This window comes from Felis catus, chromosome B1, assembly GCF_018350175.1.
Source record: "Felis catus isolate Fca126 chromosome B1, F.catus_Fca126_mat1.0, whole genome shotgun sequence".
Lineage (NCBI taxonomy): Eukaryota > Metazoa > Chordata > Mammalia > Carnivora > Felidae > Felis > Felis catus.
Genome location: NC_058371.1, coordinates 31,426,363 through 31,437,087, shown reverse-complemented (window position 1 = coordinate 31,437,087; position 10,725 = coordinate 31,426,363).

The following is a 10,725-nucleotide window of genomic DNA, read 5'->3' as shown; positions in this document are numbered from 1 at the left end:
GATCATGACCTGAGTGGAAACCAAGAGTCGGACGCTTAGCCAACTGAGCCACCCAGGCGCCCCTGTTGGCTTTTTCTTCATGTATGTGCATGTATGTGACTTTATCATCACTGGGCAAGTGGTCTGTGAGAAATGTGCTACACTGATATTAGGGAAACAGGAAAGTGGGAATTTTCAATACGATAAGCATCACACACACACACACACACACACACACAAGAGGGTAGCTCAACAAGGACACCTTTTCTGATAATTTTTTATAGCATTGACTAACACTTTATAGACTGAGTGTATTTTAACCAGAGAAAATGGATAGTAAGGCATCTTAGAAAAACTTGAGGGGCGCCTGGGTGGCTCGGTTAGTTGTGCATCCGACTTCGGCTCAGGTCATGATCTCGCAGTTTGTGAGTTCGAGCCCCGCGTCGGGCTCTGTGCTGATACCTGGGAGCCTGGAGCCTGCTTCAGATTCTGTGTCTCCCTCTCTCTCTGCCCCTCCCCCACTTGTGCTCTGTCTCTCTCTGTCTCTCAAAAATGGATAAATGTAAAAAAAATTTTTTTTAATTAAAAAAAAAAAAAGAAAAACTTGAAAATCCCAGTGCATACTTTCAAAAACTCTTGGGATTCCAAGGGAGCTGAAAAGACATGTTCTCCCACCATTTAAAAATAATTTTTTAAATTTTTATTTATTTTTGAGAAAGAGAGAGAGAGACACAGAGTGCGAAGGGGGGAGGAACAGAGAGAGAGAGAGAGAGAGAGAGAGGGAGACACAGAACCCAAAGCAGGCTCCAGGCTCTAAGATGTCAGCACAGAGCCCGACGTGGGACTCAAACTCACAAACTGCAAGTTGATGACCTGAGCCGAAGTCAGACGCTCGACCGACTGAGCCACCCAGGCACTTCACCGCCTCATTTGATGCTTGAATCTTCTCTGTAGCAACAGCCTCCAAGAGTATTCTGGCTTATGTTTGAAAGTCATAGTGGTGGACATACCTACGAAAGGATCCGCTTCCATTTTGGGTAACTCTGGCCATTAAAAAGCAAAGTCACCTTTCCTCTCTACTCACTAACCTCAGATTTTCAATAGTTGCTGCTAGTATTTATTGAACTTGGAGCTGGTTATCCTCTTGTTTACCCCCTTAATGTATCTCTATGGGCGTATCCGTTTACTAAGGCTGCCATAATAAAATAGCACAGACTGGGTGGCTTAAAAACTTATTTTCTCACAGTCCTGGAGGCTGGAAGTCCAAATGAACGCCTGGCTGGTTCAGTTTTGGTTCCTGGTGACAGTTCTCTTCTTAGATTTTAGATGGCTGCCCTCTTGCTTTGTCCTCACACGGCCTTTCCTTAGCGTGTGTGCCGGTGGAGGGGGTGGGGGGGAGAGTGCTGTCTGGCATCTCTTCTCGGAAGGACACTGATCCTCTGGGATCAGGACCCCACCTTCATGACCTCATTTAACTTTAATGCCTTTTTCAGTGGCCCCATCTCTAAATACCGCCATCTTGGAGGTGGCGGCTTCAACGACTAACTTTGGGTGGTGGGACAAACATTCCAAAACAGTAGAGTCTGTAGCAATGGGGTAAACATTGGTATCCTCACTTCACCGAGAAAGGGTATCTGAAGAACAGCCCTGTCTAGTAACGAAATGTGCATTTTTCTGGCGTAAGGTCAAAGGAGGAGGGGCTGTGGTCATGGTAATCGAAGACTCAGTGTATGAGTTTGCTAGGGCTGCCCTAACGAACGCGATAGATGGGGTGTCTTAAGGAAGACGTTTATTTTCTCATAGTTCTGGAGAAGAGATAGCCAATACTGAAGGGGCAAGGTTTCTTCCGAGGTTTCCCTCCTTGGCTTACAGATGGCTGTGTTCTCCCTATGTCATCACATGGGCTTCCGCCTGTGTGTGCACTCTTGTTATTAGGACGCCAGTCACACCGCGTGAGGGCCCCCACCCTCACCGTCTTCATTTAACCTTAATCACCTCTTTAAAGACCTGATCTCCAAGTAGATCACATCCTGAGGGGCTGGAGGTTAGGGATTCAACAGCTGCATTTTGGAGGGGACACGATTCAGCCAAGAACACCCAGGGTGCCGTCCATTCGTCCCAACAGAGGGCGCTAACGCCTGCAATGCCGCTTCCAGGATGCTTCAGGCCAGGACATCAGTCTCCCTTGCAGAATGCTTCCAGAAGCACAGCTCGTTCCTCCTGGGTGTACCGCGGTTTACTGTGCACCCCACCCATTTCCAAATGTCAGGGCAAGTAAAAGAGAGTGGCACTTTTAATGTAATAAAATATTGTGCTCTTTTTGGACCCTGGGATTGTTTTCTGTGACCAGGAAACCTTTTTTTTTTTCTCTATCAGATAGCATCTCTATGAGTAGTCTATTTGCTTTTTCTCCTAGCACTTGGTTTCTATCCCCGCCCATCTGGAAATTACCAGTGAGTTACATAAATTGGTCTCCCTACCTATCATTACACATAGGAGGAGCTTGTCCTGGTATACAGGGTACACACTGTCCCCTGAAAGTGTGAAAGGGCACAGAGTTACGAAACCAAATTATACCAGGACTTTAGAAATATTTGGAGGAAGATACAGAAGCACCCATGGGCTCGCCACACCGGAACAGCCATTTTCATCTTGCTTGTGGTTTCGTAGTTGCATGCTTATATATCTTGGTCAATATCTGCAAGGATCCAGGTGGGAACACAGGAACTAAACTGGCTGTTTTAACTGAGAAAATTTAACATAGAGAGCTGGCTACACTGGAGTTGGAGAACTGACTAAGCGCACAGGGGAAACTGAGGTAACACACAAACAAGGTGTTGCAGGTAGCATCTCCCACACCTAGGACGGGAGCAAGGGAGGGAAGAGGGTGAGGTCATCAGCAAACAGGAGCTTGGAGGGGGTCTGTGTGGGGCTGGGGCCGTCTTTCAGGTAAGCAAAGATGCCAGGACTCCCACCCTCCACCTCCAATTGGAGACATGAAGCGTCAAGAGGAGTCAGTCAGGGCATCGATCTCTGTGTGATATAATTACCTCCCCAATTCAGTTAGACTTCCCCCTGGAATATTCTGTAAGCTCAATAAATTTTTACATGAAATAAAAAAGACGAAAGTGAGAGAGAGGGAAATATTAGTCGAGATGCACTACACAAGGCCCAAGAAAGTGAAAATATGCATAAGCCACTGGAGTACTTATTTTCTTTTATTTGTTTATAAGGCTATCGTTAGTATTTAAGACTTCCTTTTCTCAAAGTTACAGGAAAGGCTAGAATGAACTTTGTAGTACTGGGCTTGGGTTGGAGACATCAGTAGGAACTCGGGTTCACCTAACTTCTGTATACAGGTGGGTGGATCCAGAAACAATTCCAGATGTGTCTATACACGCGGGGTAGTATGTACGTACATATCGCCTAGCTTTGTCCAATGAGAAGGCCTAGAAGCAATGACACCCCCGTAGCAATGAGGGCACCCAGTGCCCAGATCTTGATTTCTAAATACTATTCTCTAAAAAAAGGAATCAGAGTTCTATCTAGGGCAGGGAAAACACAAGATGAGCCTGGGGCATCTTGTAGTGCCAGAAAGTAAGGAGACGCTCAAAAAACCATAAAGATGGGGAGTATGTCAAAGGGACATAGGCATCAACTTGAGTGGCTTTCCTATGGCTACAATGGGCCAATCTGAGCTATAGAATATAAAGTAGCATTAGATTCTAACCCAAAGTGTAAATGAGTCCATACTACGATAAATAAATGATTTAATTAACAAACAAACAAGAGAGCAAGCAAACAGACACAACTGTTCCTTATAGAAGAGTTCCATATAACGTCTGTAGATAGGGTCCTCCTTCCAAGAGGGGAGGATCAATTCTGCCCCACCCTGCTCCTTGAGGTTGGACTGGACTTGGTGACTCACTGTTAACACATACGGTATGGAGAGGGGTTAATGGCGACCTGACCGTGCGGAACCCAGCAAGCACAACCTTAACGAAGGGATGAGGGCTGAAAGACCCCGGATGCCATGCGAATGTCATATACCCCCTGATACGATGTGACAACAAGAGTGCTTCATCTCCGTGGTATTCTTTCCCAAATCCTGTAACCCCCCTCTAATCATGAGAGAAATGTCAGACCAACTTAACTTGAGGGACATTCTTCAAGATGCCTGACCCATCCATACTCCTCAAAATTGTCGAGGCCATGGAAAACAAGGAAGGGCTAAGAAGCTGTCACAGGCCAGAGGACACTAAGGAGATGTAACAAGTGAATCTAGGAATCATATTATGGACTGGACCCTGGAATAGAAGAAAAAAAACATTGATGGAAAGCCAAATTTGGGTTTAGTGACTCGTAATGTACCGATGTTGGTTTCTTGGTTTTGCAAATGTAGCACCGTAACGGACGATGATGACATTAGGAGGAACTGGGTGAAAAGCATAGCTATTCAGGCACTCTCTGCACTATCTTTTTTATATTCTAATATAAAAATGGATTTTTATACATGAGCTTTCATTGGCTCTTCCACGTTCCCCTTTTCCTCAGCTGATTGGGGTTCTTTACCTGTGACGGTGGCCCAAATCTTTATTCCTAAAGGGTCTGAATCCTCGGTGGTCTTGTCTTTTTTTAGTCATCATAGTTTTTCATTAGCTATCATTGCTGAGCAGGGTAGTACTAAGGAAATTTTGGAGCATCCACTGGAACCACTGGGTCCCAGAAATATCCCCTTCCCTCCAGTGTATGGAAGTAAACCCAGTCACTTGGAATCAGCACCAATCACTCAAGCTACTTCAGGAGTCTCCTTTTTTGCCATTGGTTCCAAGGTATGAGGACTCCAGTATGGCCCGGTGGCAGTCATCTTGGAACACTGTGTCTGTGCCCAGTGGATGCGCTTCTCACAGGAATGGACGCCTGACAGGTTAGGCACTGGCGGTAGCTAGATTAGCCTTGGTGGAGAGAGACCCAAGTTAGTGGGTTTATGCAAAGCCCCCGTTATGGGCTAAATGTTTGTCTCCCTCTTCCCCTGCAATTCATATGTTAAAATCTAATCCCCAATGCGATGTCATTTGGAGTCGGGCCTTTGGAAGAATATGATTAAATCATGAGGGTGGAGCCCTTATCAGTGGGACAAGTCCTCTTATAAAAAGAAGCCAGAGAGGTATCTCTCTCTGTACCTTGTGAGGTTACAGCAAGAAGGTCACTATCTGCAACTTGGAAAAGGACCGTCACCATATGTCAATTGTGCCAGCACTTTGGTCTTGGACTTCCAGCCTCCAGAACCATGAGGAAGAAATGTCTGTCGTTTAAGCCACTCAATCTACGGTATTTTGTTATGGCAGCCGGATCTAAGACCGCCCCTTCCCCAATGCCAGAGGCTCTTGCACACGCACAGAGAGAGAAAGAACTGGGTTTACTGGGAAACAGGCTGGCTCGCTCTTGCCTAATTAGGAAGAGCCTCCACTGGAGTGAGGCCCTGTAGTTAGATATGGGACACCTATGTCGTCACATCCCATGCTTATTCCCAGAGATCCACCCACATACCTCTTTGTCACCAGACAGCCTAGTTACCCATCTTCCAATCCTGTTCCAAGTCCTCGATACCTGCCCAACCATTAGCCACTCCCCATGAGTCAGTATAGACGGTGGCTCTGGCTACTTCTCCAAAGAGAACAACAAATGTTCCCGTTGGAGTTCTTCCCACCATCTTTCAGGGACACGCTTGGTGGGGTTGCAGCAGGTAGCAGTCCATTCCCACTTCATGTATTGTGCAAAACCATCCCAAACAAGGGCAGAACCTTCCCCCCCCCCCCCCGGCCTCCATCAGTGAGTCTTGAGCAACTCCTCCTCCTGAGCTTGTTCGAGGGGGACTGAACAGGAGCAGACGTCCAGGAAGCCTGCGACAGATGTTCAATGCCAGGCACTCATGCATTGCACCATTTCTGCTTGGAAACGTGCATCTCTGATCTTGTGCATCCCCAACGTTGTGATTAAGTGTATCAGATGATACCGGTTCATGATGGGACGCTGGGGTCCCATTACCACGTGCTATCCCATGGTGAGGTATTCAATCCCTATCAAGTCCAACAGAAAGCCAGGAGCCATTTCCCAAAAGGAAAATAATGATTGGTGGAACAGGACAAGGCTTTGCTCCCAAACCTTAAGGTTCTGCACTTCTGAAGCTTGTCAGAAACTTCACACCACATTGTTAGTTTCCACAGAAACCTCAGGCGTCATGGATATGCCGTGTCACAAGGCGCAAATGACAAACACTCTGTCCTGAGTCTGGGCCTGTTGCAGACTCCCTCTTGGCCTCTGGTCTCCACTTAAAACCGGAACTGTGATGGGTCAGAATAGCACATTCAATGTGACATGTTCCCTTTAAAATAAGAAAGGACATGGGGCAGCTGCTTGGCTCTGTTGGTAGAGCATCTACCTTTTGATCCCAGGACGGTGAGTTTGAGCCTCACATTGGGCGTGGAGCCTACTTCAAAAAAGTAAAAAACAGGGACACCTGTTCAGCTCAGTCAGTTAAACAGTTAAACTGAAATCTGGTTCTTGATTTCAGCTCAGGTCACTGACTCTGCAGAGCCTGCTTGGGATTCTCTCTCTCTCTCTCTCTCTCTCTGCCCTTCCCCAGCTCTAACTCTCTTTGTCTCTCTCAGAATAAATAAGCTTAAAAAATATTAAAAAAGAATATAAAAATAAAAAGGGACCTGGTAAGCATTACGCCTTTTTCAGAGGCAAGAGGGGGAAGGCACAACCTGTTTTCACTTTGGAGAAGATATCCCAACATACTGCGCTTACCACAGAGCTCATCTCTCTCTCCACCCCTACGCCCAACTTGCACGTATCTTCTTACGGAGGCATCGAAGGTACCTGTTACTTCTTAGGCATCACATCTATTATGCATGCATGTCATTGATATAGCAGACTGGTGTGGTATTTGTGGATGTCAAGGCCATTAATATTTCTACCCTCCGGCCAAATTTGAAGGTGCACTTGTTGGATCTGCCAGTGAAAGCAGATTGTTTCTAGGGGTCCTTGGAAGCCGAGGTAGAGACAACCAAGAACCTGCCACCTCAAGTACTACATGGAAGATGCAATGAGTTGTCCCAATTTGCTCCAGGAAGGTTTTCACATCAGGAGCAGCAGCTGTAATAGAAGCCAGCACCTGTTTACATTGACAATAATTGACCCCTCTGAGATCTATCCACCTCCCAAAGGGCCAAACAGATCTATAGAGTGAGGGGAGTGGTACGTTTCACCCCTCCTTCCTTCAAGTTCAGTGGTGCCCCGATGTCTGCAGACTCTTCTCAGGATGTTGTATAGCTCTGGGTTTACTGTCCTAGCAGAGAAGGGATGTTTGGAGAACTCCGAGAGCCAATGTGGGGATTCTTCCAGTTGTTGAATGTGTCCGTTTTAATTATGCATTAGGAAATGGAGAAATAATGAGAAGGATGATCCTTGGACCTCCTGGGCCCACTGTGGTCACTTGTCAGCTCCTGATTATAACCTCCCACTTTGATTAGTGGATCATAGAGATGTTTTAGGTTCTTAGGAATAAGCATCCACTCTGAGCTAGCATCTTCTTTTTTTTTTTTTTTACATTTTATTTATTTTTGATAGAGAGAGACAGAGCACAACTGGGGGAGGGGCAGAGAGAGAAGCAGGCACAGAACCTGAAGCAGGCTCCAGGCTCCCAGCTGTCAGCACAGAGCCCGACGCGGGGCTCGAACTCACAAACCGCAAGATCATGACCTGAGCCGAAGTCGGGCGCTTAACCGACTGAGCCACCCAGGTGCCCCTTGAGGTAGCATCTTCTAATCCCGACAAAGCCTGGACATTCTCCTTCCCCACAGGGCGCACTCACCATTTACTAGGCTCTCACGTCCTTTGGGAGAGAGCTTGGAGGAGTACGTACTTGTGACCTTGTTGCAGGGTCTTTCCTTAAGGTGACCCAGTCCCTCTTTCAATCAAGGGTCTGTGAATTAGGCTGAGGGTAGGAGTAGTTTTTCCATTGTTGTGACTCCAGTTAGATGTCTGACCACCAAATGTGGAGTTTTCCTTTAATGTAGAACAAGACGGACGTTAGTAGGCTGTCCGTCCTATTCTCTTCCTAGAAATACCGTGATCAGTGAGCCACATTAGATCAGAGACCATGCAGATCAAAAGTTCTGATTTACCATGTCAGACTTGCTGTCCTCACTAATTGTGCCGCCTTGTCTCTGACAGCTAGGTGCTGCCATCAGGCTCTGCTGCTCCGGGATCCCGTCATTCCCCTGAAGCCAAAGAGCCCATCTCAGGAGATGTCACTCTGGCATCCAGGAGACAGCTACCACTGAGGTTTGCGAGGGTATGGGTGGTTTGCTCACCACTGAGGTTCTTGATACCTTAGAGGGGAGGTGTTCCCTGAGTCCTCGTGGGGAACATCGAAGGGGTGCGAATAGATGTGCAGGTTGTGTATGACAAATCTACTCGAAGGTTCTTATCTCCATAACCCCTTGGATTCCTTCCTCTATGTTATGCCAGAAAAGTTCTGGAATCCCAACCGCAGCGCATGTAGGCTACTGCTGAGTCCAAGCTTCAGTTGCCCAGCCAAGCAGACTGTGAGACCCACTTCCAGTAGTATTAGCCGGCACATGGAACCCTGCATCTTGGGTCGTCTCGCCCATATCAATACCTTTGGCCCAGTCCTATGCTATGCTCTGTCCCCTCGGTTTAGCATCATTACAATCTGCTTCTGCATGAATTACCAGTTTCCTACTGGAATCGACGAGCACAGTCTTGAACTTCGTTTGAAGCCTAAGCTATTTCTTCCAACATCAGCTTTTGTGTTTGATCTTCTGGAGTGTCCTGAGGAGAGTTTAGATTTTTACTTTTCTTCGCTTAACAGTTGGTCATCAGCTTTCCTCTTGGGTGTCTGCTTATGATTGCTTTTAATGATTGTGTGCTATTCCTTTATATTGAAATATACCCTTCCAACCTATTCGTCTAATTTTGAGAGTTTAGGTTGTTTGCAAAAAACTACTTTTCAAAATATTCTGAAATTGAATATATAATTATTTCATTATATATCCTGAGTCTTGTTTTGCGAAGAAAAAATAAAATTACGAGGAAATGATGAAGAAGAAATATTTTATTAAAAAAATTAAGCAAACATCTGGAGAGTTTAGTTCATGCTTAGCTGCCTGACAGGAGAAATGGGTCGATTCAGAACATATAGAACATCGTAGACCAAAGACATTGAAAGTTGAGGTAGGAAAAAAAAATCCAAGAAATTGTTTTATTATTTTGTATTATTTTTATAATTCATGGATCCATGATTGAAGTGATTCTCAGAAATAGTCACTCAGAATGACAAGCTTGGGGAGTGTCTGTTTTCCAGAACAATGTGAATGATAACTTTTAAACTTCATGGCTTATACTGAGTTACTGAGGGTCGGCAGTGCCTGGCCCCAGGCCATACAGCTCAGCAGTCCCCATCCTTTGTCTTTCTTAATGGCCAGGTCTTCTCAGGTAGAGTCATATTGATGTTTTCCAACTTGATTTAGAACTGCCCACTTTTGAGTAGAAGCCGGAAGCCTCTCAGAAATGAGAGTTTGACTCCTGGATATCTATATTACCTTTCAGTCACACCATTTCCTATTTCTCCAATCCTTAAAAAAAAAATTAATGTTTATTTATTCATTTATTTATTTTTAAAATGTTTATTTATTTTTGAGAGAGGTAGAATGCGAGCAGGGGAGGGGCAGAGAGAGAGGGAGACACAGAATCCGAAGCAGGCTCCAAGCTGTCAGCACAGAGCCCGACGTGGGGCTCGAACTCACGAACCATGAGATCATGACCTGAGCTGAAGTCGGACGCTTAACTGACTGAGCCACCCAGGCGCCCCTTAATGTTTATTTTTGAGAGAGAGAGAGAGAGAGTGCGCGCGCAAGTGGGGGCAGGCGCAGAGAGAGAGGGAGACACAGAATCCGAAGCAGGCTCCAGGCTCTGAGCTGTCAGCACAGAGCCCCATGTGGGGCTTGAACCCACGAACCACGAGATCCTGACCTGAGCTGAAGATGGATGTTTAACCAACTGAGCAGCCCAGGTTGGACTGGGCTTTATGATTGGACTTCTGCCTTTATTTCCCTTCTGAAACTGGAGATTTGCTCCAAATTCCTTTCAGCTTAGGCCTTGACTCCCTGCTGATATCTAGGAGCTCCTTTCCTTGGGCCCTTGGTCCAGCTCCTTGGGTGCTCACAATTGCTCACAGGGGCTTTGTTGTTCATGGAATCAATGTGTTGCAGCTGACTGTCATCACAATTCTGACTCTTCAAATTGGATTATCTCTTGTTGGTGCTTGTACAACCATGCCTAATTTCCCTCTACTTTTGATTATTACTTGGTTGCCTTTATTAGTGTAATTAGACAGTTTCATTCACCATGATCCCTGTTTGTCGGAGTACTTAATCTGTTTAGAAAAATAAACTACCAGAGGTGAGGATTTTAAATGGGATCCCCTAGATTATGTGACAAAATAAAAGATGGTGTTTAGCTACCTCTGTAGGAGGGTAGATCCAATAAACTAAAGGACCCCAGTGATGGTTTTGGGAGTGCATACTGGGTGCAGAGGTTGGGCACCAACAGTTTTTAATGAAGATTTTAAAGGGGGTGCTATGGGCTGTGTGACATAACACGTCTCTCTATTGTCTCCTTTGTGAGATCTTTAGTAAAGTTCATATTAATTCCAAA